The sequence below is a fragment of the Schistocerca serialis genome, chromosome 4 (genome assembly GCF_023864345.2).
Source record: "Schistocerca serialis cubense isolate TAMUIC-IGC-003099 chromosome 4, iqSchSeri2.2, whole genome shotgun sequence".
NCBI lineage: Eukaryota > Metazoa > Arthropoda > Insecta > Orthoptera > Acrididae > Schistocerca > Schistocerca serialis.
In genome coordinates, this window is record NC_064641.1 from 859,050,672 (window position 1) to 859,076,603 (window position 25,932).

General features: G+C 44.6%; 1 long non-coding RNA gene across 1 annotated transcript in view; it reads left to right on the top strand.

The window, feature by feature from the left end:
* The window catches only part of LOC126475011 (uncharacterized), a 735,908-nt gene that overhangs the window by 137,371 nt on the left and 572,605 nt on the right, over positions 1 to 25,932 (top strand). The window contains exon 2 of the long non-coding RNA XR_007586640.1: positions 13,969 to 14,003. This is a non-coding gene — a long non-coding RNA (uncharacterized LOC126475011). The remainder of the gene's footprint in view (positions 1 to 13,968; positions 14,004 to 25,932) is intronic.

The window sequence follows — 25,932 nt, forward strand, 5'->3', positions numbered from 1 at the left end:
TCCACGACAAAGCACCGGCTCACACAGTCTTCTTTGTTAGACAGTTTTTGGCTAGAAATGGCATGGTTCCGCGCGACTTTCTCTTATTCAAGAATAATTCCGTTTTTTTGTGGTACCCCCTCCTATGTGGATACTGTGTGCAAGATGTGTTGTGAATGCTGTTAGTAGTAAAAAAGTAATAAATTAAAACGTCATGCAGCATGGGCATGTGCGTGAATAAAAGGGCAAAGGAGCCCCCTATGACCCCCCGCCCCCTCCCCAGTTAAGCAGCACACTCAGTGCCAACCACGCACCTTTTTTTGGCACTGTAAAACTGTATCTGTCGGAAAACATCGACAGCAATTCAGTCTCGAGGTTGCTCGAACGCCTAAAGCTGGGGAAACCCCTACTAAGGGATGTCGAAGGGGTTGCCTAACTCGGAGGCGTAGAGCACCTGCGAGGGAGGAATTGGTGCCGATGTTTCTGACAGGTACATTTTTATCAATTGAAGACATTAAGTCTGTAAATGAGTTCGCAATCATTTTATTTTTGACCCTTTTATTTTCACAAGTCCGTTTTGAACACACAGATTTCTTTACACTTTATTACCGGTTTCGGCTTACCGCCATCTTCAGACCCTTAAAATATTGTGATAAAAAATCATCTTAAAGTTAAACATGTGAGTACATGGTACGTACTCATATTCGTACGGTCGTCGACAGGTATTATGAAATTAAGTTGCCGATATAAGGTGTAAACTATTTATGTCACTAACAAAAGCTAAATATTTATTTCCGACAGTCAGTTCCTTATCTCGGTTTAGCAAGGTACACAAACTGTATTAATGAATCTCTACTAGACCCAGTGACGCTCACGAAATATGTCGGTGTAATGTTGCGAAAGGAAATGACGTGAAACCATCACCTAAGTTACTTGTTGGGAGGGTAAATGGTCAAATTTATTGGGCAATTTCTGGAGAACTGTAGCGCAGCTCTTTAGGAGACCGCGTACAAAACGCCATATTATTATTGAATACGCCCAGGTGTTTCGAATCCTGACCACGCCATGTCAAAGGAAGACGTAGAAACAATTCAGAGATATGCTGCTACATTGTTACCGGTAGATTCGATCAGTACGATAGCGTGACTGAAATGCTCCGTGAGCTTAGATAGGAATCGTCGCAGTGCAAAATAGACGATATTTTCGGAAAACGCTTTTGGTGAAGTTTAGAGAAACAGAATTTGCGGCAGACCGCAGAAGAGACATCTGTGAGACGATTGTGGGGAGAACACCATTGACGATTCTCGCAGCGCTCTTTTGTACAAACAGTGTTTTCTTCCTCTGTGACGAGTTTATCCCACAAAATTTTGCCAGACGACGCGAATGAGTGTCAACATCGAAAATATGATGTTGGATTTATTTACTTCCAAGACTAGCAATTACATGAGGAGCCAAAGTTGTTGAAGAGCTCACAAGTTTCTCCCATTTCAAATTTTCATCAGAATGTGCATCGAAAACCTAGTGTAATTCTACCCTATTCACTGGCTCCTGTTAACGTGCAGCATTAATTGATCTTATTCTGTTTCTTGTAGACTTCCTATTACCTATACCAAAACATGAGTCAAGCCAGAGTGCCTGTCTAATGTTTGCGCGACATAAGATTTGTTTCTTCTTTATAATCTTGTAGTTTTTATGTTCACGTTGTAACCTTCAACAGTGTGACAATAATAATGATAATGCAGCATGAAGAAGGACATATACCTAACGGGGCGTCGCACCCTTGTCTCTCCACCATACGTGCAGTATTCTGAACAAAATCGAAACTGTCTGTGGGGGCCAGAAATGTAACAGAATTATTGTAGCAAATTGAAGGTTCGATTTATAGAGTACTATTACAAAATGCAGAGGCCGTGCAGATCATGCGAAAATCAGTAGCATCTGCTCTGCAGTGTTTGTGCATGGAAGTAGAATGTGACGTAGGAGGTCCGTTGTGTCACAATTGCCGCGCTGTCAGACCACAACATCAAAGGAATTGCCACTTCCGCCAGTATCTTGATAAGCGCGGTTAGCTTATCTCGAGGAAGAGACGCATTTAAACAAACTGGATCTATCACCTCCCCTCCCCCCCCTCTCTCTCTCTCACACACACACACACACAGACACAGACACACACACACACACACACACACACACACACACACACACACACACTCACACACACAGAGAGAGACAGACAGAGAGAGCGAGAGAGAGAGAGAGAAAGATGACAAAGAATTGTGTTAACAGGAGGACTGCCTGTCACAGGGACACAGTTTATATGAAGTGTGATTGTTGCAGGGAGGTAAATAGCATCGATTAAGGGTAATGCTACTCAGTAAACACTAACGTCATGAATGGCCATTAGTTTTGTGTAAATTCTTTTAGAGAAAAAGCTTTACTAAGGCGAATGTAATGAAAATTGTTATTGTTTAATACTTTTAAGTCCGAGTACCTGTTTGTTGCAGCTCTCCACCGTAGTCTCTCTGTCGAAGTTTGTTCAACTCTCTCTATTTACCTAAAATCCACTGGAACCTGAGGTTCCTTTACATTTTTTAATTCCAACAGCTTCGTGTAGCATCAAATTAACTGTTCCCTGATGCCTCTGTATGTAACTTAAGAACGAAGCTCTCCATTATTTTGCTCAATTTACATCACAAATTTATTTTCTCCTCAGTCAGCTTCAGTAACTCTTCATTTGTTGTGCGATCTACCCATCAAATCTTCAGCATTCCTTTTACCACCACATTTGAGAATATTCTGTTCTCTTCATGACACTTTCTTGATCAATTCAGATGTTTCTTTACTTGTACTGATCAAGAACGGTCAGCAGCAGAACTGTTTGTGGCGTATAAATTCAATGGCGCCATGTGTTGTGTATGTGTTTCAGGCCACTGCTGGTACCTGAATAAGTTAAAGCGAAAATTGTCTGGCAGAATGTAAATTGCATTTATTCAGCTGGTTATAGACAGATCTGTCCTGAAAAACCATTAATATAATACGGGTATCAATTGATGATTGCACACTCGCCAGCTTTGCTGATTTAGGCAGGGATCACCCGATTTTCCCATTTTTTTCTTCCGTCTCTCGATTATTCCATTATTTGTCCCAATTTTAACTAGTTATTATCAAACCTAATACATTTGTTTTGAAAACACGTCATTTCAGTTTTTTTGGCCAATCGGCGGAAGTCCTTTGCTCATCAGTCACTTTTAATCGCTGTACGAGGTCTGTTCAAAAAACTGCGGAACTTTGTCCAACCGCTCCCAACGCCGTTTTCACTTAAGGAATTCTTGTACGGATCTTGGTCGATCGCCCCAACCCCCGTCTGCGAATTTTCTTTTATCTCATCTACATCTACATCCATACTCCGCAAGCCACCCAACGGTGTGTGGCGGAGGGCACTTTACGTGCCACTGTCATTACCTCCCTTTCCTGTTCCAGTCGCGTATGGTTCGCGGGAAGAACGACTGTCTGAAAGCCTCCGTGAGCGCTCGAATCTCTCTAATTTTACATTCGTGATCTCCTTGGGAGGTATAAGTAGGGGGAAGCAATATATTCGATACCTCATCCAGAAACGCATCCTCTCGAAACCTGGTGACCAAGCTACACCGCGATGCAGAGCGCCTCTCTTGCCGAGTCTGCCACTTGAGTTTATTAAACATCTCCGTAACGCTATCACGGTTACCAAATAACCCTGTGACGAAAGGCGCCGCTCTTCTTTGGATCTTCTCTATCTCCTCCGTCAGACCGATCTGGTACGGATCCCACACTGATGAGCAATACTCAAGTATAGGTCGAACGAGTGTTTTGTAAGCCACCTCCTTTGTTGATGGACTACATTTTCTAAGCACTCTCCCAATGAATCTCAACCTGGTACCCGCCTTACCAACAATTAGTTTTATATGATCATTCCACTTCAAATCGTTCCGTACGCATACTCCCAGATATTTTACAGAAGTAACTGCTACCAGTGTTTGTTCCGCTATCATATAATCATACAATAAAGGATCCTTCTTTCTATGTATTCGCAATACATTACATTTGTCTATGTTAAGGGTCAGTTGCCACTCCCTGCACCAAGTGCCTATCCGCTGCAGATCTTCCTGCATTTCGCTACAATTTTCTAATGCTGCAACTTCTCTGTATACTACAGCATCATCCGCGAAAAGCTCGTGTATCGTTTCAAATCTGCTTGCTTTCAATGCGGTTTTCAACTTTGTAAATAAAAAAAAAAAAATGTCCGCAGGGGCCAGGTCTGGAGAGTACGAAGGATGAGGCAGCACAGTGATTTCGTTTTCTGTGCAACAGTCACCCACCAATAGGGGTGAAGGAGCGGACACGTCATCGTGATGCAAGAGTCATGGATTGTAACGCCACATTGCAGACCGTTTCCTTCTCACATTTTGTCCCAGGCGTCGCAGCACGTCCCGATAGTACCATCGATTAACAGTTTGTTCTCGTGGCACTAATTTATGACGACTTAATCGTTCAAAGTCAAAGAAAACTATCAGCATGGCTTCGACATTTGCCCTGAACTGACGAGATTTTTTTGGTCTTGGAGTACCTTCCCCAGCCCATTCTGAAGATAAGACCTCGGTCTCAGCACCGTAACCGTAGACCCGCGTCTTATCGCACAGTTACGATTCTGTTAAGGAACATCTCGTTCTCATTTTCGCGTTGCAAAAGCTCTTCACAGATTGGGAGGCGAAGCTCTCTCTCTGGTCTTGACTCATGAGCCGTGGGACGAACTTGGCGGCAACACGGTGCATTCCAACATGCTGTGTCAGGATTTCGTGACATGATCCAACTGAAACGTTACATTCTTCTGCGATCTCCTGGAACAGTCAGATTTCAGTTGGCATGCACAATTTCGTTGATGTTCCAGACATGAGCGTGGTCGGTAGATGTAGAAGGGCGTCCTGCAAGAGAGTCATCTTCAACTTCCGTCCGGCCATGTGAATCATTCCTAACACCGAATACGTCTTAAACACTCATCACCATAGGATTCCTGCATCATTTGGTGTGTCTGTGTAAAAGTTTTCATGAGTTTCACGCAAAATGTAATGCATTGCCTCTCTAACTCTGCCATCTCGACATGCGCAAACTGTGCGACACAAAGTTCTACTCAGTGCAGCACTGAACAACATGAGGGACTGCTAGTTGCTCCGGACCTCATAATAAAATCTCTAAATAACTGTGAAGGAAAACAACAGGTCTAAGAGACAAACAACAATGAAACTTCCGCCAGTTACACATTAAACATAACGGTGTGCAGGGATTCCATCCGCAGTTCGGTCTAACACACCATTGGCGCGAAATTACTAATGTTCCGAAATTTTTTGAATACAACTTGTACGTATCGAAGCTTATATAAATCAGGAAGTCGCGCGCGACATATTTATCGATTCCTACAAGGTGTACAACTTTGCTTCCGCCGTTTTTTCCCCAACATTTGAGGCTTTAACTAAACAAACTGGTTACACATGTATCATTCAAAGTATTTTCCATCGTTGGCCACTACTTGCCCCCATCTTTCGGGCAGTGTACGAATCCCGCATCGAAAAAATTGTTCATCTTTTGAAGCGATCCACGAACGATCCAATTTGTGACTTCTTCATCATATCGGAAGTGTTGGTCAGCCAGGCCATGCGCCATTGGCCTAAACAGGTGATAGAGGGAGCAATGTCTGGAGAATACGGCGGGTGGGGTAGGACTTCCCATTTTAACGTTTCCAAGTACGTTTTGACCTCTTTTGCGACATAGGGGCGAGCGTTGTCGTGCTGCAAAATCATTTTATCGTGCCTCTCGCTGTACTGCGGCCGTTTGTCTTTTAATGGTCTCCTCAAACGCATTAACTGCGTTCGACAACGACCACCTGTGATTGTTTCACTTGGCTTTAACACCTCATAGTACACGACGCAGAGCTGGTCCCACCAAATCAGAGCATGATCTTGGAGCCGTGAATATTCGGTTTGGCCGTCGACGTGGAAGCGTGGCCGGGATATCCCCATGATTTTTTGCGTTTAGGGTTATCGTAATGAACCCATTTTCCGTCTCCGGTCACAATGCGGTGCAGAAATCACTTCCGTTTTTGCCTGTGAAACTGTTCACAAACACACAAACGTTTGGTTTCAGCTCAGACGGGACCCAAGTTCCCTCTTTCTGAATCATGGCCATAAACTTGAGACGTTTTGAAATCGCTTGCTGTTTCCACCACTGTGCCGGTCTATGACTTTAAATCACCGTTCTTGAAGCGTTGAAACCACTCACGACACGTTCTTTCACTAATAGCGTCCTTACCATACGCACTTGAGAGCATTCGATGAGACTCAGCCGCTGTTTTCTTGATTTTGAAACAAAACAGTAACACCTCCCGCAAATGACGTGAATTAAGCTCGTAAACTGACAGTTTCAATCGAGAACAAGTTTATGATGCAGTCACAAATGGACTAATGTTTGACTGAGGTTATGTTGACCGCGGTCCAAGGTAACTGCCTGACGTCTGCGATCTGTTTCTTTCGACCACTACTTACCGTTGTCGTCACCTATCGGCAAACGGCGGAAGCAAAGTTGTACAACTTGTGTTGTTCCCCAAACCGGGCATTTTGTAGGAACTATACTCCTCTTGCTCAGCGTTTTTCTGTTGTCATTGTAAGGGAAGTCGCTTATCATTCGATGTTTTTTTATAATGGACGCGACCTCTCGAAACAGAATAGCTCAAATCTACGCAGTATCGGGACATTTTATGCTTACCTTTAGTACCAAGATTGGAACAGGGTACCTCCAAGTGGAGAGCCCTCCACGTGTGGTTGGGCTTTAGCGACATCGGCCACTCTTGACTCGGCAACCGCCACCTCTCCACAATGCCGCCGAGTCTGGCGATTACCGGCGGAGAGAAAGAATGTGCGTACGGCGGTATAATTCTCCGTGCGCAACTGCTGCCGTGGCACCTGAGTAAACACCCGCTGACAGCGGCACCGCGGCTGCCTTGACGTCGGCAGGTGTACGATGTGAGAGCGAGTGGTTTGCTCAGCGCGGAACAAGCCGAGTACTGCCCAAGGCCGCGCGAGTGCTCCTCTACCGAGGCAGAGGACGTGGAGATCGCTGAGAGTAAATTTGGGCACCGCCATCTCTTCGGCTTCAAGCTCCGTGTTTGCTCTAGCTTTCAGACGAGATATACAATCAGTTGGTTAGCCACATGTTCCGCAGATTATTCGCTGGATTTTTTTTTTTTTCCCCCCCACGCTGTGGAGCGAGTCAGTTTGTAGCGTACGTGTATGTGATTTGTGAAGCTACGAGGGGCGTTCAGTACATAAAACAAGATTTTTTTCTTAAAGTATGTTGGTTTATTCAAGAATTCAATAGACCACATTATTCCTCACTCTTTCGCCTACGAAACTCTATTTTTCAACATAATCTCCGTTCTATGCGATTGCCTTTCGCCACCTTACTTGCAGAGCCTGTATGCCCGCTTGGTACCACTCTACTATATGAAACTTCCTGGCAGATTAAAACTGTGTGCCGGACCGAAACTCGAACTCGGGACCTTTGCCTTTCGCGGGCAAGTGCTCTACCATCTGAGCTACCCAAGCACGACTCACGCTCCGTCCTCACAGCTTTACTTCCGCCAGTACCTCGTCTCCTACTTTCCAAACTTCACAGAAGCACTCAGTTTTAATCTGCCAGGAAGTTTCATATCAGCGCACACTCCGGTGCAGAGTGAAAGTTTCATTCTGGAAACATCCCCAAGTCTGTGGCTTTGCCATGTCTCCGCAATATCCTTTCTTCCAGGAGTGCTAGTTCTGTCAGGTTCGCAGGAGAGCTTCTGTGAATTTTGGTAAGTAGATGACGCTGTATTAGCGGAAGTAAATCTGTGATGTCGGGGCGTGAGTCGTGCTTGGGTAGCTCAGATGGTAGAGCACTTGCCCGCGAAAAGCAAAGGTCGCGAGTTCGAGTATCGGTCTGGCATGCAGTTTTAATCTGCCAAGAAGTTTCATATCAGCGCACACTCCGGTGCAGAGTGAAAGTTTCATTCTGGAAACATCCCCAAGTCTGTGGCTAAGCCATGTCTCCGCTATATCCTTCCTTTCAGGAGTGCTAGTTCTGCTAGGTTCGCAGGAGAGCTTCTGTAGAGTTTGGAAGGTAGGAGACGAGATACTGGCAGAAGTAAAGCTGTGAGTACCGGGCGTGAGTCGTGCTTCGGTAGCTCAGATGGTAGAGCACTTGCCCGCGAAAGGCAAAGGTCCCGAGTTCGAGTCTCCGTCCGGGACACAGTTTTAATCTGCCAAGAAGTTTCATATCAGCGCACACTCCGCTGCAGAGTGAAAATTTCATTCACTCTACTGTAGTCCTATTACGTATCGTCCATACCCGCGCGGGGTAGCCGCGCGCTCTAGGGCGTGTTGCCACGGTACGCGCGTCCTCCCCCGCGCCCTCCCCGTCGGAGGTTCGAGTCCTCCCTCGGGCATGGGTGTGTGTTAGCGTAAGTTACGTTAAGTATGTAAGCCTAGGGACCGATGAGCTCAGCAGTTTGGTCCCATAGTCCTTACCACAAATTTCCAAACTATCGTCCATACCATTTTGTTCTGTGGGTTAACCTCGGCAGCGACATTTTCTGTTCGGTAACCCGAAGTTGCTATTCTATACGCTACTGGCACCTGTTAACAATCGGTCCACCTACCGATTATTCGTCTACGGTACTGAGAGCTGGTGAGTAAGGCCATTCGTGATTGCGGAGATAAAATGTTATTTTTAGAAACATTTAGTTTTGGAGTTAGTGATTAAATTTTCTTGAAGAATCACTGAGACCCATCCAAGTGTGAAGTGGGTTCATAAATATTATTGTGCTTGTATTTCAGCTAAGAATCATGGAACTGCAGTTCACAGTTATTGACGGAAAGTCATCGAATAAAACAGAAATGATTTCTGGCGTTCCCCAAAGTAGTGTTGCAGGCCCTTTGTTGTTCGTTATCTGTATAAACGATTTAGGAGACAATCTGAGCATCCGTCTTAGGTTGTTTGCAGATGATGTTGTCGTTTATCGTCTAGTGAACTCGTCAGAAGATCAAGGCAAATCGCTGAACGATTTAGAAAAGAAATCCCACTGGTGCGAAAATTGGCAGTTCATCCTAAATAATAAAAAGTGTGTGGTCACCCACAGGAGTCCTAAAAGGAATCCGTTAAACTTTGATTACACAATAAACCAGTTAACTCTAAACGCCATGAATTCAACTAAATACTTAGGAATTACAGTAACGAACACCTTGAACTGGAAAGAACACATGGATATTGTTGTGCGGATAGCAAACCAAAGACTGCGTTTTATTGGCAGAACACTTAGAAAATGTAACAGATATAGTAAAGAGACTGCCTACACTACACTTGACCGTCCTCTTGCTGTGCTGTCTGGGATCCTTACCAGATAGGATTAAGGGAGTGCATTGAGAAACCTCAAAGATGAGCAGCACGTTTTGTATTGTCTCGAAATAGGGGAGAGAGTGTCGCGGACATGATACAGGATTTGAGGTGGACACCATTAAAACAAAGGCGGTTTTCGTTGCAGCGCAATCTTGTCACGAAATTTCAGTCACCAACATTCTCCTCCGAATGCGAAAATATTTGGTTAACGCCGACCTACGGAGGAAGAAACGATCTTCACAGTAAAACACAGGAATCACAGCTTGCACGGAAAGATACAGGTGTTCGTTTATTTCGCGCACTGTTCGAGAGTGGAGTGACTGAGAATTATTGTGAATATGGTTCGATGAACCCTCTGCCAGGCACATAAGTGTAATTTGCAGAAAATCCGTGTAGATGTAGATGATGTGGTCATGGTGCGCACAGTACTGTTAAAAAGGCAAGAGCGACGAAAGTGGATCTAGGAAAAGCGGCGCCGTGCGGTTTGGCAACGTAATCTGTGGGACGAGACGAACCTCTTTGAAACAGCCAAGAGCAAATTTGTGGCGACGTACAGACTGAGCAGTGAGGCTGCCTGTAATTTGGTTGAGCTACAGCTATCCCTTTGTACTTGAAGGTATATTTATTTAGTAAGTCGTCAAATGGCTAAATCGGAAGGTACATATGTTTATCAAGTCCTGAAATGAGTAAATCCGTTGGCCAATCCTTATCAGTTATCAAGTGCAGTGGTGATTTTTTTTTCTTCTAGGCTTTGAAAACTTTAAAATTCTTGGGACATGGGTCTAATCAGAAGGGGATGGGATACCGTGAGTCAACCAAGCGTCACAATTCTCCATGCCCCTACAGTCGAAAACAATAATGGGAATGGCATGTCTGGTAGTCATGCCGGTTGGCTGCTTTGGGTGTGGGGTATGCCTGGTGCGCAGTCGTCGGGTGAACATGCCCACAGTTGTGGTCACTTGCCTTTAATTGGCTGGCGCGAGGATAAGCGGCAACACGGCACGGGCACGACTCGGTTTATCCCGAGCCATAACAACTCTCTACCGAATGGCTTACAGAATTGCACAGACGCTCGGTTACGTAAACCCACCGCTCGGCGCACACCTACCGAACCGATCGGCGGAGCATACAGAATAGGACTGGTCGATGTCGTAGCTGACGTCCTGCTCCATCAGTAACCTCCCCATCATCCATGTACTGCTTCCCATGGAGTGCATCCTTCATTGGGCAAAACAGACGGAACTCGGAAGGTGCGAGATCCGGACTGTATGGTGGATTAATGAAGAACAGTTCAGTGAAGTTTTGTCAGCTCCTTGTTCCGGGCACACTGAAGTCATTTCTACAATTTCTTGATGGTAGCGCAACACACTTCAGAGATGTCGCTGCACCATGAGGGAGGACATCAATCAGAATAACTCACTCAGAGTTCCAGAACCCTGTCATCATGGCTTTACCAGCTGAGGGTGTGGCTTTGAACATTTTCTTTGGAGGAGGGGTGGTGTGGCGCCACTCTATGGATCGCCGGTTTCTGGTCCGAAGTGATGAACCATTGTTTCATCGTCTGTGACGATGTTCGACAAAAAATTGTCGCCATCAGCCTCGTAATGCGAACCAATCTGGCACAGATGGTCCTTCGTTGCTCTTCGTGGTCTTCTGTTAGATGGCGAGGAACCCAGTGGATTGGATTGTTTGGGGGAGGAGAGCAGACAGGGAGGAGACCAGACAGCGAGGCCATCAGTCTCATCGGATTATGGGAGGTCGGGGAAGGAAGTCGGCCGTGCCCTTTCAAATGAACCATCCTGGCATTTGCCTGGAGCGATTTAGGGAAATTACGGATAACCTAAATCAGGATGGCCAGACGCGGGATTGAACCGAATGCGAGTCCAGTGTGCTAACCACTGCGCCACCTCGCTCGGTGGAACCCAGTGGGACACACCTTTTGAGTACCCCAGCTGGTGGACGAGCGTGACAGCACTACCAATAGAGACGCCCAGTTGAGCAACGAGGTCTTCTATTCTGATCCGTCGAACATCAAGAATGAGGGTGTCCGCACGTTCCAGCATTGCGGGAGTCACAGAGGTGTGCGGCTGCCGGGACGCTAGAGTTAGGACAGGTTTGCGCGACCTTGTCGCGAAGATGCCAGACGCCTCGCCCAGCCACTCACCGTGCTTTTGTTAAGTGCCAGGTCTCCTTAGACATTCTACAAGCGCCTTTGAATATCTGCGATGCTCAGGTTTTCCACCAAAAGAAACTCAACCATACTTGTCTGCTTGGAACGGATCTCTGTTACAGATGCCACTTTAAAGTCTACCTATAACGCCGCCACTTATCGGAACGCCATGAAACTATAGGAACTGAAGCGGGAATATTGTAGGTTGTCCCACAACAAATTCCTCATTTTTTCAGGTGAAATTACCCGAGCAGAAAAAATTGCATTACTTATTGAACGCCGCTCCTAAATGCTGGTCATTTGCGGGTTACTAAACAGCCCACAGACTTACAATAGGAGTAAAGGAACTGATCTGTAGCTAGATTTAAAATTTGCTTCGTTATCAGACAGAAATATTCTTATTGGGTAAACGATATAAAGGGTGAACCAAAGCGAACCAAAACTCGCGCACTCGGAGGCCACAGCGCAGTAACAGGACAAATATCTGTTACAAAATTTCGTTCCGTGCCATATTTTCGCTAGCAAATGGACACAGAAGGTAGGTAGCGTGGCAAAGGTACGATAAGTATCCGTACCGAATCTCGGCGTAATATTTTTTCTAGTTTTGATCTGCTCAGTAATGCTGTTTCTTGAATGATACATATCCTACAACTGCAGTTTTTTTAAGTCGAGCGTAACAGTTATTACTCAGACTTGGCAGAAATATTCGTAAAGTGTAATAATCAGTTCAGATTAATTACGTATCATATGACATAAGTAACTAGAAATGTTATCAATTTGGAGACGTTAAGCCTACATATTCTATTCACTAAGGGGGGCTGAAAGCTGAAAGATACAGTTAGTCGTTACACGACGATGATGATAAAAATAGTAACGGAGTTGGGTAATTACCCACGGGTTACTAGTCACACAGGTGATGTAATCTCCTAGACAGGATGAACCAGAACACCGGCGACAAAGTTTCAGGTGTTGTTGAGGGATACCTTCTGAGTATTTTGGTATGAGTAGCTCACATCGATGTTTCTACCAATTTAAACTATCATCTGTTTATCCATCGGAAAATCTGACCGTTCTACGGTGTTTATTGACTCCTGTTCATGTGCTACATTAATTGTTGGTATTACTCCATTTCTTGTGCAGAATCAAATCTACTGTGACTTTCGTTCTATAATTAATTCACTTGCAGAGAAACACTTAATAATCCTTCAAAAAAGATTACTTTATTTGCTTCCTGTGTAACAGTTTTAATTGCAAACACTTGTGTCGTTTGCACAAAGTACCAACTCTGTCTGCCGGCCGGGGTGGCCGAGCGGTTCTAGCAGCTACAGTCGCCGGCCGTGGTGGCCGAGCGGTTCTAGGCGCTTCAGTCTGGAACCGTGCGACCGCTACGGTCGCAGGTTCGAATCCTGCCTCGGGCATGAATGTGTGTGATGTCCTTAAGTTAGTTAGGTTTAAGTAGTTCTAAGTTCTAGGGGACTGATGACCTCAGAAGTTAAGTCCCATAGTGCTGAGAGCCAGCCGCTACAGTCTGGAACCGCGCGACGGCTACGGTCGCAGGTTCGAATCCTGCCTCGGGCATGGATGTGTTTGATGTCCTTAGGTTAGTTAGGTTTAAGTAGTTCTAAGTTCTAGGGGACTGATGACCTCAGAAGTTAAGTCCCATAGTGCTCAGAGCCATTTTTGAACCAACTCTGTCTGATTTATGTTAAGTGGAAGATCATTGATATATACAGGCTGTCCCACCTCACTTTACCACCTCATATGTTTTTGAAATAAAATAAAATGTGAAAAATGCAATTGGCCAGTGGTGCACCTATGTCAGGGGCTCACAGAGTGTGCTGGAATGCACAATTAATAAATGTAAACAAACATTACTTTCAACACAAAATGTTACCCTGCCCCACTTTTATGACGCTGGATCTCCTTCTACAGACTTAGTCATATACATACATTCATTTCTGGAAATATCTTACCGGGAACGAATGATAAAAAGCGTTATTTGGATCTCGTTAAACTATGGGCAGCTATGTTGACTTTGTTAGTAGAGACACTTCACGGTTCTACTCGATGGTATGATTTACTTAAGGGAAAAAATTATTAATGGCCCAGTCTCCTTGGCCGAACACGACCTTCTTCTTGCGGACAGCGAAAAGCGACCCATTTCATGAATAACTAAAAGAATACTCATTTTTGTTTTGTTATGATTTTAATTATTAAATGTTACTGCAGTACATGTCCCTCCCTATCGAGATATTATTCACTGAAAAACGACATTAATTTTTAGGAAGTGTACTTTTCTAGTGACATAGTACTCCTTTGTACTTCCTTGTCTGCCAATTTGTGACTCGTTTCTTTTGTTACAGGTCGCCCCAGCCGCCTCGGCCGTCCATACCCGCAGGTAAATGGAAATATTACACACCTGCTGTGTTGTACAAGTAAGTGGCTACGTGGCAGCTAAATTAGGGATGTGAATTTGTACTTTGGTGACACATAATCTGGCGCGTGAAATGCTAGAAACTGCTGTTGGTAGAACGTCAGTGACAAGAAATTTTTTTCGATACATATTATCCGGCAGCCAAGAAACGGTTGCTTTCTCAAAATGTGAACGAGTAAGGGGAAAACGTGTTGCTCGAAACAGAAGCTAAACGTAGATAGCTGTGCTCGGGGAATAATATGTTGGCGATGTAAATTGGATTTCGTTAACTAAGGTAAAAGAGCCCTGTTACGTAACATTCCCTAAGCTATCCCTGCGTTGTTGAATCTTCTTTGCAGTTAGTGTTGGAAGTCAAGTACTGAGTCAATGGCTTGCCCAATATTCATCTAAGTCAGACTATTTTTTGTTAACTGCTTATGTGATATTTCTTGATGTAGCAAGTGTTGCAATTCACGATCTACGAGGGCAGTTCAATAAGTAATGCAACACATTTTTTTTCTCGGCCAATTTTGGTAGAAAAGACCGGAAATTTCTTGTGGAATATTTTCAAACATTCCCGCTTCGTTTCGTATAGTTTCATTGACTTCCGACAGGTGGCAGCGCTGTATGGAGCTGTTAAAATGGCGTCTGTAACGGATGTGCGTTGCAAACAAGGGGCAGTGATCGAGTTTCTTTTGGCGGAAAACCAGGGCATCTCAGATATTCATAGGCGCTTGCAGAATGTCTACGGTGATCTGGCAGTGGACAAAAGCACGGTGAGTCGTTGGGAAAAGCGTGTGTCATCATCGCCGCAAGGTCAAGCAAGACTGTCTGATCTCCCGCGTGCGGGCCGGCCGTGCACAGCTGTGACTCCTGCAATGGCGGAGCGTGCGAACACACTCGTTCGAGATGATCGACGGATCACCATCAAACAACTCAGTGCTCAACTTGACATCTCTGTTGGTAGTGCTGTCACAATTGTTCACCAGTTGGGATATTCAAAGGTTTGTTCCCGCTGGGTCCCTCGTTGTCTAACCGAACACCATAAAGAGCAAAGGAGAACCATCTGTGCGGAATTGCTTGCTCGTCATGTGGCTGAGGGTGACAATTTCTTGTCAAAGATTGTTACAGGCGATGAAACATGGGTTCATCACTTCGAACCTGAAACAAAACGGCAATCAATGGAGTGGCGCCACACCCACTCCCCTACCAAGAAAAAGTTTAAAGCCATACCCTCAGCCGGTAAAGTCATGGTTACAGTCTTCTGGGACGCTGAAGGGGTTATTCTGTTCGATGTCCTTCCCCATGGTCAAACGATCAACTCTGAAGTGTATTGTGCTACTCTTCAGAAATTGAAGAAACGACTTCAGCGTGTTCGTAGGCACAAAAATCTGAACGAACTTCTCCTTCTTCATGACAACGCAAGACCTCACACAAGTCTTCGCACCCGAGAGGAGCTCACAAAACTTTAGTGGACTGTTCTTCCTCATGCACCCTGCAGCCCCGATCTCGCACCGTCGGATTTCCATATGTTTGGCCCAATGAAGGACGCAATCCGTGGGAGGCACTACGCGGAGGATGAAGATGTTATTGATGCACTACGACGTTGGCTCCGACATCGACCAGTGGAATGGTACCGTGCAGGCATACAGGCCCTCATTTCAAGGTGGCGTAAGGCCGTAGCATTGAGTGGAGATTACGTTGAAAAATAGTGTTGTGTGGCTAAAAGATTGGGGATTAACCAGGTGTATTTCAATGCTGAATAAAACAACCCCTGTTTCAGAAAAAAAAAAAATGTGTTGCATTACTTATTGAACTGCCCTCGTATTTTTCCTGGCAAGCTTCATCACTTTCACTGAGAAGGTGTGACGTCTGTTCCGCCTTCGTGAGTCACTCTAGACATTCATGCCGTCTCTTCTTGCGTCTTCCGAGACTGCGTTTTTCACGTAGTACGCATTTTATGGTTTATATAAGTAATTGCCAGTCTCTCAATCCTTCAACATGGCGCTCCCGATTATCTCTATAGATACAGGGTGTCCCAGAAATTGGATACAAACTTCGCGGGGTTGTAGAGAGTGTCTTAAGGAATAAATCGAGGCCAGGAATCTGTGTCCAGGAATCGAACGATGCTACACAGCGTCGAAGTTATTGGCGCCGGCAGCAGACATGGCTCCGTACGCTGACGGATCATTGGAGGAACGTCTCGCGGTGTTGTGATCGCGACTGACTGCCACAATCGCCAGTGCGTGAGATGGACGTAGCTGCTGCGTAGACAGACTACGTCTCCTGTGAATGCAATGCGCTGTTGCCTCTGTGGATGACGGTTTCGGACGCAGGTTTCCATCCGCATTTTATTTTTCTCTTGTACACCGAAAAGGGTTCCATGAGAAAAATAAACTGCAGATGGAAGCCAGTGTCTGAAACCGTCACCCACAGAGGCAACAGAGCATTGCATTCGTAGGAGACAAGGCCTTTCTATCCACCAGATAATTCCATCTTCTCCACTGGCGATCGTGGCAGTCAGTTGCGATCACTGAATAGCAAACAACATTGCGAGACGTTACGCCTACGGTCCGTCAGCGTACCAAGTCACGTTTGATGCCGAAGTAGAGATGCGGGATCCGCTCTTGAACTAATTCATAGAGTTGAATCTTTCAAAGGAGTGAACAATCAGTGATTCAGAAAAAAAGAATGGTAGCTCCAAACGTTTCCCACGGCAGAGAGAGAGAGAGAGAGAGAGACAGAGCATATCAGCAGCGCCACTGCTGGTCAGAGCACACTGCACGCCACACAACACAGCCAGCGCCGGCCTCTGCCCTGCTTCTACCTTGGCTGCCTGCATTGTGCAGTGCCCCATTGGATTTTGTGTTTCACATATGCCGTGCCGTCTCTGTGCGTCGTCTGCCGCGTGCAGCCAGTGTCTGGCGCAGCTTAACTTCGCATCGCACTCTGTCGGCGATCGTTTCAGTCGCACGTCCTGCCCTTTGGGCAGTTGATGCGAGCAACAGGACAGAGAGCCACCTAGCGGATAACATAGGAACTACTTGCAACAACCTGCTCGCAAGAGAACGGACGATTTGTCTCGGAGCGGGTGAGTTCACCGCTCCCTCCACCCTCGGAACTCGCCCGCTCAACGCTCACCCCACCGTTCTCGACTCTAGCCAGAGCTTTGAGCAAAGCGACTCAGGTGTCACTCTGGTCTCTGCGGTCTCGGCTCACGCAGTAATACAGCTCGCTGCTCGACCTGCTCGACTCAGCGCCTCTGCATCGGAGTTCGTCCCTACTGGATATTGTTCTTCGTAGTAATACCGCTATGTATATTACATTATTATGTTATGTATACATCAATTGTTTTTATTTTATTTTTATTTGTTTAAACTGATTAGATTAGGTTCCTGATGACTCCTCTTACTATAGGATTTTTATTATGGACACTCGAATTTACGCTTTAATTACGAGCGAACCGATAAACGTATCGCAAAATGTGATACACCAATATTTTCCTTGTTTTATTCTGCGTAAGGCTATATGCAGCACTTTCGTTTTACAGTCAAATTTATATTTTTTTTTCTTATTCTGGTACGGATTTTGCGATTTTAGGCGTCTTCGGAAGGAAACGTTCACATTAAAAATATATGGCTTGCGATGTATTTGTATGAGGTTAATGAAATTTTAATATATTATAGCCAAATATATTGTTAATGTAAATCTCAAGTTACAACATTTTCCGATCACCCAAAAAACCACGATAGTGCAAAATAAATCAATAATCAAAAACTTTGTCATATCGTGGAAATTTCAATAAACAATACAAAATTCTTACTCATTATGTGTGTTACTTCAAAATAGGATCAAATAATATCAAAATACAGGTGTAGTACTGGAATAAACCAAGTTTAAAGGGCAATGTGCCTTCCATTTATTTTCTATTGTAAATGAGTGGTGAGTCATGAAAAAGAGCTAATTCATTTCAGGGAGTGAACAGTTCTGATCCAATCTCTGAAAAGAACAGTTTTGCCCATCTCTATGCCGAAGGAGTAGCCTAGTGGCAGGCGGCGGCGCCTATAACTTCGATGCTGTTGTAGTGTCGTTGGATGTCGTTTCCGAACACACGTTTCTCTACTGCATTTGTTCCTCAAGATACCTTCTACAACCGCTCGAAGTCTGTCGCAAAATTTCTGACACGTCATGTACGTATCGTTTCGTTTGCTGGTTGAACTTTTTAACTTTTAATGATATCTTCATTTTTTGCTATAGGAATCTGATTTGACATGCTTAAATATTTCTTTCTCTGTCGTTGTTTAATAAAACTAAAATGGAAATTTAATTTTACCCATATTTTGCAGCTTCAAACGTGACTGTACTGAATACACTTGAGGTATGAATTGAAAAACGCCTTCAGTCACAATTTTTAGTGTTTTATTCAGTGCAAGATGCATTTCGGACCCTGTGGGTGCATCTTCAGGTGTAATTCGTCTTAATACATGATTTATTTGTTCTCTTGAATGAGATGAAATACATATTCCTGTCACGTAAAGGTTTGATGTTATGTTACAAACTTCGTAAGTCAGACGCGGAAAATATATGTGAAATAGTGGAAAAGATGAATACTGTAAACTTACCAAATAATCCCAAGAAAAGCGTTTTTAACGTTTTAGTAACAGTATAAGTTTTTTCCTCCATCGTTTTCAAGTACATCACTTCATTCAAGAGGCGCATTCGTTAGCACATGTTTGTAAACATTTCACAGATGGTTTTGTACATTGCGTGGTTAAAGATGAATTTTTCATAATGCTAAATGTATAATTATTAAACAGTTGACATATGCAGGAAACAATTGACATATGCAGGAAATAACTTTAGAACAGGTCTTTAAAATTACTGAAATGCAAGCCATAGCTATTTCAGTAATTTTAAAGATCTGTTCTAATTTCCTGCATATGTCAATTGTTTCCCGCATATGTCAACTGTTCAATGCATATGTCAACGGTTCCAGACTGAAGTGCCTAGAACCGCTCGGCCACCGCGGCCGGCAGACGACAGAAATATATGCTTCTCATGCATTAAATTTGTTTATATTCTGTTGCTTTCAGTGGAATAAGCTGCAAATATGGACACATTTGAAAGATTTTCTTCAAGAATGAGTTGTACCCTATGTCATTGTATCATGTAATTCGGCTGTTTTTGCAAGTATTTCATGTTAATTCATGTCTCTTTGAAAGTTAGCAACGAATGGAACGCAAAAATATAACAACTATTCCATTAAGTAAACAGATAATAATTAAAAACAAACATTGCCCTTAAGACGCATGTGACTGCTTTCTCACTGGTTGGAGCGGCTGTCAAACGGTAACAACTTTCGCACCTGAATGGCGTGGTTGTATCTATATTAGACTGTGCCATCACTTTGGCGGGTCGCCTGACGCTCTGGATGGAGCGTGTAAAATAACGTGAACGGTTGTCAGATAGGAGGAACTGCTCTCGCGTCACATTTTCCCCGTCCGTGTAGCCTCTTGTCATTGCCCTCAAGTCAATGGACGGAGGTGTAAACACTAGAACCGAGTCGATAAGAGAGTTCTGTATCGTGGGAACATTCCGCTAGCTACAAGTCGGCCGCCGGCATCGAGCCGTGCAGCTGCGAGTAGAGAATTGTTCTTCAGCCTGCGTTATCTTGTTGTTCTCTTTTCTCTGTAAAAAGGCGGCTTTTCTTCTAGCGAGTGCACTGTCGATAACGGGAGTAAGGACCTTGTACTGGATAGACACGAACGACTGTGTGGAGTAAGCTCGTTTCTGCCCTGTGGCGTTCTCGCTTACTGCGCTGTTGCTAGCGGTAGGTCAAGAACTTTTTTTGTTCTTCATGCTGAGTGATAAATGCGAGGCACTGTTTTCTTTCTCGTCAATGGCCAGTCTCTCAGCTTTTATTTCTTCACAAGTATATTCATTTACTATCCTTGATAGTTTGACTTAGAGCTCAAAGTCGTTAGCTTTGGCACTGACCTGTGTAAAAATGTGTACACTGAAGTAAAGCTTTCCTCGGCCCGAAAGTTGGAAAGTGGTTTGCCCTTGTCTTCGTCCCACCTTTGAAATGACCAAGTCAGTTAATCATGTAGGGACCTACAGTCCAGTGTGGACTTGGAACCGTGATGCAAACTTGTCATTTTTCACGTTAACAAATCGTTGACACAGTTGATAGTGGTTCGCTTCTTGACACAAGTTTTTTTTCCCTAACATTAGCGTTTTTATTAGGTTCTGATACTTTATTATTACTTTAATATACTATAATATTTAATGTTAAGTAAATATAAGTTCACCTCTTTTTGAGGGGTGACTTTGTTCGATTGACTTAATCTACAGGACAGCTTGCGCCACTTGTATAAAGATATTTTGCTCCTTTTTCTTTTACGCTTCGTAATTCACATGTTTCAAAGATTCTGCTACAGGGTAGGAACAGTGATAAAGGAAGACCTTGAGGTTTTACTAAAATGTGGGAATGATGAAATAATGTTTATCTTATGCGGAGAAGTATTCCCAATTTGTACCGCACTGTTTGTAATAGAACTTTTATAAGCCTGTGTCCTTATTGATTGGACATGATACTTTCCTTTTCGTGGACGATGGGAGGAAATGTGCGTTTTAATAGAGCTAACGTGGGAATTCTACCCGCGCCCGTTGAATAATCAGTGTGATTTACGAACTAGAAACATCCCTGAACCGCCGCTGGAGTGCATTGCGATCGCGTATTCCACGTTTGGGGCCCACGTACCGTATGCACAAGTCGCATCGTTCCTGAGCGTTCAGCAGCACGTTGAACTTGGCACGCTCAACGTTAAAGTTCGACAGCACGGCCCGTGTGCCGACGGCTTTAGGCCCGAGGACCCAACTCTGGACTTGGACTCTCACAAATATGCACTGAACCATTGAGTGACACAGAAAATATGGATATTCAGTTATATTTTGGTTGCAGGTTTGCTGCTGTTTTGCGTCTAAGGGCGAATTGAAATTCCAGATGCATCTCTATGCTGCACCTCAGTTATACGAAGGACTTTCAATAAGTAATGCAACAGTTTTTCGTTTCTTTACCAGTTTCGGTTGAAAGAATGCGGAATTTGTTGTGGGGCGTCGTGAAATATCCCCGCTTCAGCCCGTGTAGCTTCATGTAGTTCCGGTAGGTGTTGGCGCTATGTGTAGCATTCAAAATGGCGTCTGTAGTGGAAGTGCATTCCAAGCAGGGAGCTGTCACTGAGATTCTTTTGAGGGAAAACCAGAGCACCGCAGATATTCTTAGGCGCTTGCGCTATATCTACGGAGACCTGGCAGTGAACAAAAGCACGATGAGTCGTTGGGCGAGGAGTCAAGGTGGCGCAAACCTGGGTGACCTCCCGCTTGCCTGCCAGCCACACACAGGTGAGACTCCTGCAGTGCTGGAACGTGCGGACACTCTCCTTCGAGGTGATCGACGAATCACAGTCAAACACCTCGCTGCTCAAATGGACCTCTGTGGTGGCGGACCCATTCGTCCACCAGTTAGGGTACTCAGATGTGTGTGCCTTTTCGGCTCCACGCCGCCTAACACAAGACCATAAAAAGTGAAACATCCCCTTAGAAAAATTTAGAATGACTGTGCTGGTAAACCTCTTACGTTACTTGATTTTCAAACAGCTGAGCAAAACTGAACGTACTCAGACATTTTTCTCTTTACTTATTCTGCTCATCACTAAACTGACACACACTTTTTCTTCCAATAATCCCTACAGAAGAATGGCGTTGACTAACAATAACCAAATCTTTCACGAATCACTTACCTCACAAAAATCTGCGATACTCGAACTACTGCAATACAGCGAGCGCCAGTACTGCCAGCTAAATAAAGGATTCTAACTACTAAAGGCACTAACTACTGATAGGCACAGTATTTTTTGTTTTGTTTTTATGTTTATCAGTCCCTAAGCTTACACACTACTTACCTAAATTATCCTAAGGACAAACACACACACCCATGCCCGAGGGAGGACTCGAACCTCCGCCAGGACCAGCCACACAGTCAATGGCTGCAGCACCTCAGACCGATCGGCTAATCCCGCGCGGCAATAGGCATAGTTAGCAAATGAAAGATTTTAGTAGAGAACAAGCAATGTATTTACCTTAATAGTGTTCAGAAGTTATTTATATATATATATATATATATATATATATATATATATATATATATATATATATATTAATTATCAGTTCATGACATCCGTTGTTGTTGTCTTCAGTCCTGAGGCTGGTTTGATGCAGCTCTCCACGCTACTCTATCCTGTGCAAGCTCCTTAATCTCCCAGTACCTACTGCAACCTACATCCCTCTGAATCTGCTTAGTGTATTCATCCCTTGGTCTCCCTCTACGGTTTTAACCCTCCACGCTGCCCTCCAATACTAAATTGGTGATCCCTTGATGCCTCAGAACATGTCCTACCAACCGATCCCTTCTTCTTGTCAAGTTGTGCCACAAACTCCACTTCTCCCCAGTCCTATTCAGCACCTCCTCATTAGTTATGTGATCTACCCATCTAATCTTCAGCATTCTTCTGTAGCACCACATTTCGAAAGCTTCTATTCTCTTCTTGTCCAAACTATTTGTCGTCCATGTTTCACTTCCATACATGGCCACACTCCATACATATACTTTCAGAAACGACTTCCTGACACTTAAATCTATACTCGATGTTAACAAATTTCTCTTCTTCAGAAACGCTTTCCTAGCCATTGCCAGGCTACATTTTATATCCTCTCTACTTCGACCATCATCAGTTATTTTGCTCCCCAAATAGCCAAACTCCTCTACTTTAAGTGCCTCTTTTCCTAATCTAATTCCCTTAGCATCACCCGACTTAATTCGACTACATCGATTATCCTGGTTTTCCTTTTGTTGATGTTCATCTTATATCCTCCTTTCAAGACACTGTCCATTCCGTTCAACTGCTCTTCCAAGTCCTTTGCTGTCTCTGGCAGAATTACAATGTCATCGGCGAACCTCAAAGTTTTTATTTCTTCTCCATGGATTTTAATACCTACTCCGAATTTTTCTTTTGTTTCCTTTACTGTTTGCTGAATATACAGATTGAACAACACCGGGGATAGGCTACATCCCTGTCTCACTCCCTTCCCAACCACTGCTTCCCTTTCATACCTGCCGGCCGTTGTGGCCGTGCGGTTCTAGGCGCTTCAGTCTGGAACCGCGTGACCGCTACGGTCGCAGGTTCGAATCCTGCCTCGGGCATGTTTGTGTGTGATGTCCTTAGGTTAGTTAGGTTTGAGTAGTTCTAAGTTCTAGGGGACTGATGACCTCAGATGTTAGGTCCCATAGTGCTCAGAGCCATTTGAACCCTTTCATACCCCTCGACTCTTATAACTGCCATCTGGTTTCTGTACAAATTGTAAATAGTCTTTCGCTCCCTATATTTTACCCCAGCCACCTACATAATTTGAAAGAGAGTATTCCAGTCAACATTGTCAAAAGCTTTCTCTAAATCTACAAATGCTAGAAACGTAGGTTTGCCTTTTCTTAATGTAGCTTCTAAAATAAGTCGTAGGGTCAGTATTGCCTCACGTGTTCTCATATTTCTACGGAGTCCATACTGATCTTCCCCAAGGTCGGCTTCTACCAGTTTTTCCATTCGTCTGTAAAGAATTCGCGTTAGTATTTTGCAGCCGTGACTTATTAAACTGATAGTTCGGTAATTTTCACATCTGTCAACGCCTGCTTTCTTTGGGATTGGAATTTCCAGTCTTACAAATTTCCTTTTTTTGGCGTACACACGTCCAGATCGTCCGCTCTCAAAATTCTGCCATCTCTCTCCCCACATCCACCACTGCTGGCGGCTCACCTGCAACTGCGGAACACTACAATAGCAAATATTCCAAATGCCAACCAACCACAGATTGCACACAGCACAGTCAGTGATTTTCAAATAGAGCGCTACGTGGCGTTACCAACATAAAAACCTAAACAGCCTACTTAACAACAGCAACGGAGACCATCTGTGCGAAGCTGCTTGCGCGTAACGAGGCTGATCGCGACAGTTTTTTCGAACATCGTCAGAGGCGTTGAAACATCGGTTCATCACTTCAAAGTGGTAACAAAACGGCTATCCATGGAGTGGTTAGCAATTGCGTCGAAAACCGTCAGTATTAAATGAGGTTGCACGTCTTCTTATGAACGTTCATTGTCTATTTCCTGCTGATGGTGTTAGTTTCTGTGTGCAGTTCTCTGACTGTAACGCTACTGTCAGACATGGCACTCACTAGCACAAATTTGCAATCAGGGTGTGTGGGATGGCCACGAAAGTGCTCCTGCTATCATGCTGAATCGCGCCCCAGACCACAACTCCAGTTGTAGGTCCAGTGTGTCTATCACGCAGACAGGTTGGTTACAGGCCCTCCTCCTAACCAACACACAGCCATCGCTGGCACCGCGGCGGAATCAGCTTTCATCAGAGGCAGAAGAGACATTCGCCCTGCCCTACAATGAGCTCGCGCTTGACACCAAATGGAGGTGGTTTGGGGTCAGTGAAATGCACGCTACAGGGCCTCTGGTTCGGAGACGTCCCTGAAGTAGCCGATTTTGTAACAGTTCGTTTTGTCACTGGGTGCCAATTGCTGCTGCAAATGCAGTACGATGCGCCAGAGCCATAAACCGAACACGATTGTCTTCGCTCTCGGTAGTGCCATGTGACCATCCGGAGACCGGTATTCTTACGATCGTACACTCTCGTAACCACCGCTGCCAGCAATCGTGTACAATGGCCACAATCCCGCATAGTCTTTCTGCAATATCCCAGAAGGAACACCCAGCTTCTCTTAGCCCTATTACACGAGGCCGTCCAAAACCAGTGAGGTGTTGCTAATGGCGTCTGTCGCCCCTCTTATGCCTCGGATGTAGAAACACGCCTATCAACTTTCGTGTATGCTACGTAACTCCTTGGTGCTGCCTTTTTTCCGTCATTGTACATCGACACACTGATTTTTTGGTCTCCATGATTCCCAGTGACTCAAAGCACGAAGATGAACTTCGTTGTTTAAGCAGACTCAGTACTTGTACTTTGCAGTTGTAGCCATCAATGCGGAGACTCATATCGTCTGCCGATGATGGTTTGTGGAGATGACGCCCCATCTGTGAGACAAGAAATTATCAAACTTTCTGGCAGATTAAAACTGTGTGCCAGACCGAGACTCGGGACATTTGCTTTCGCGGGCAAGTGCTCTATCGCCTGAGCTACCCAGCAACGACTCACCACCTGTCCTCACAGCTTCAATTCTGTCAGTACTTCGTCTCCTACCCTAGAAGATTCGCAGAAGAACTTCTCTGAAGTTCGGAAGATAGGAGACGAGGTGCTGGCAGAACTGAAGCTGTCAGGACGGGTCGTGCGTCGTGCTTGGGTAGCTCAGACGGTAGAGCACTTGCCCGCGAAAGGGAAAGGTCCTGAGTTCGAGTCTCGGTCTGGCACGCAGTTTTAATCTGCCAGGAAGTTTCATACCAGCGCAGAGTGAAAATTTCATTCAAGAAATTATCACTGCGTCACAACACGAAGCATGTCCGGGTGTCTCAAATTCGTTGCCTGCGAGAAGCAAACGCTGAGATTTAAATCCCAAACCTGCATACAGTTTTAGTTCGTCAACAAGCTTCAAGCTTCCCATTCGCACTGCATTGCATTTTAAAGCCCACATTTCAAGCTGAGTGTTTTCTTCCTGTTACGAGATAGCGGGCGACAATCGTTTAATCCGTGACATTTTCTGTTTGTTATTATCAATGTGCGAAAATTTCACCTCACGTTCTACCTTCTCCAGATAACCTTCCAATGTCGTTGCTATTTATTTCTGAATAATACCTTCTTAGCAATCTAACCGTAAATTATGCTCGAAGAGAGTAAGA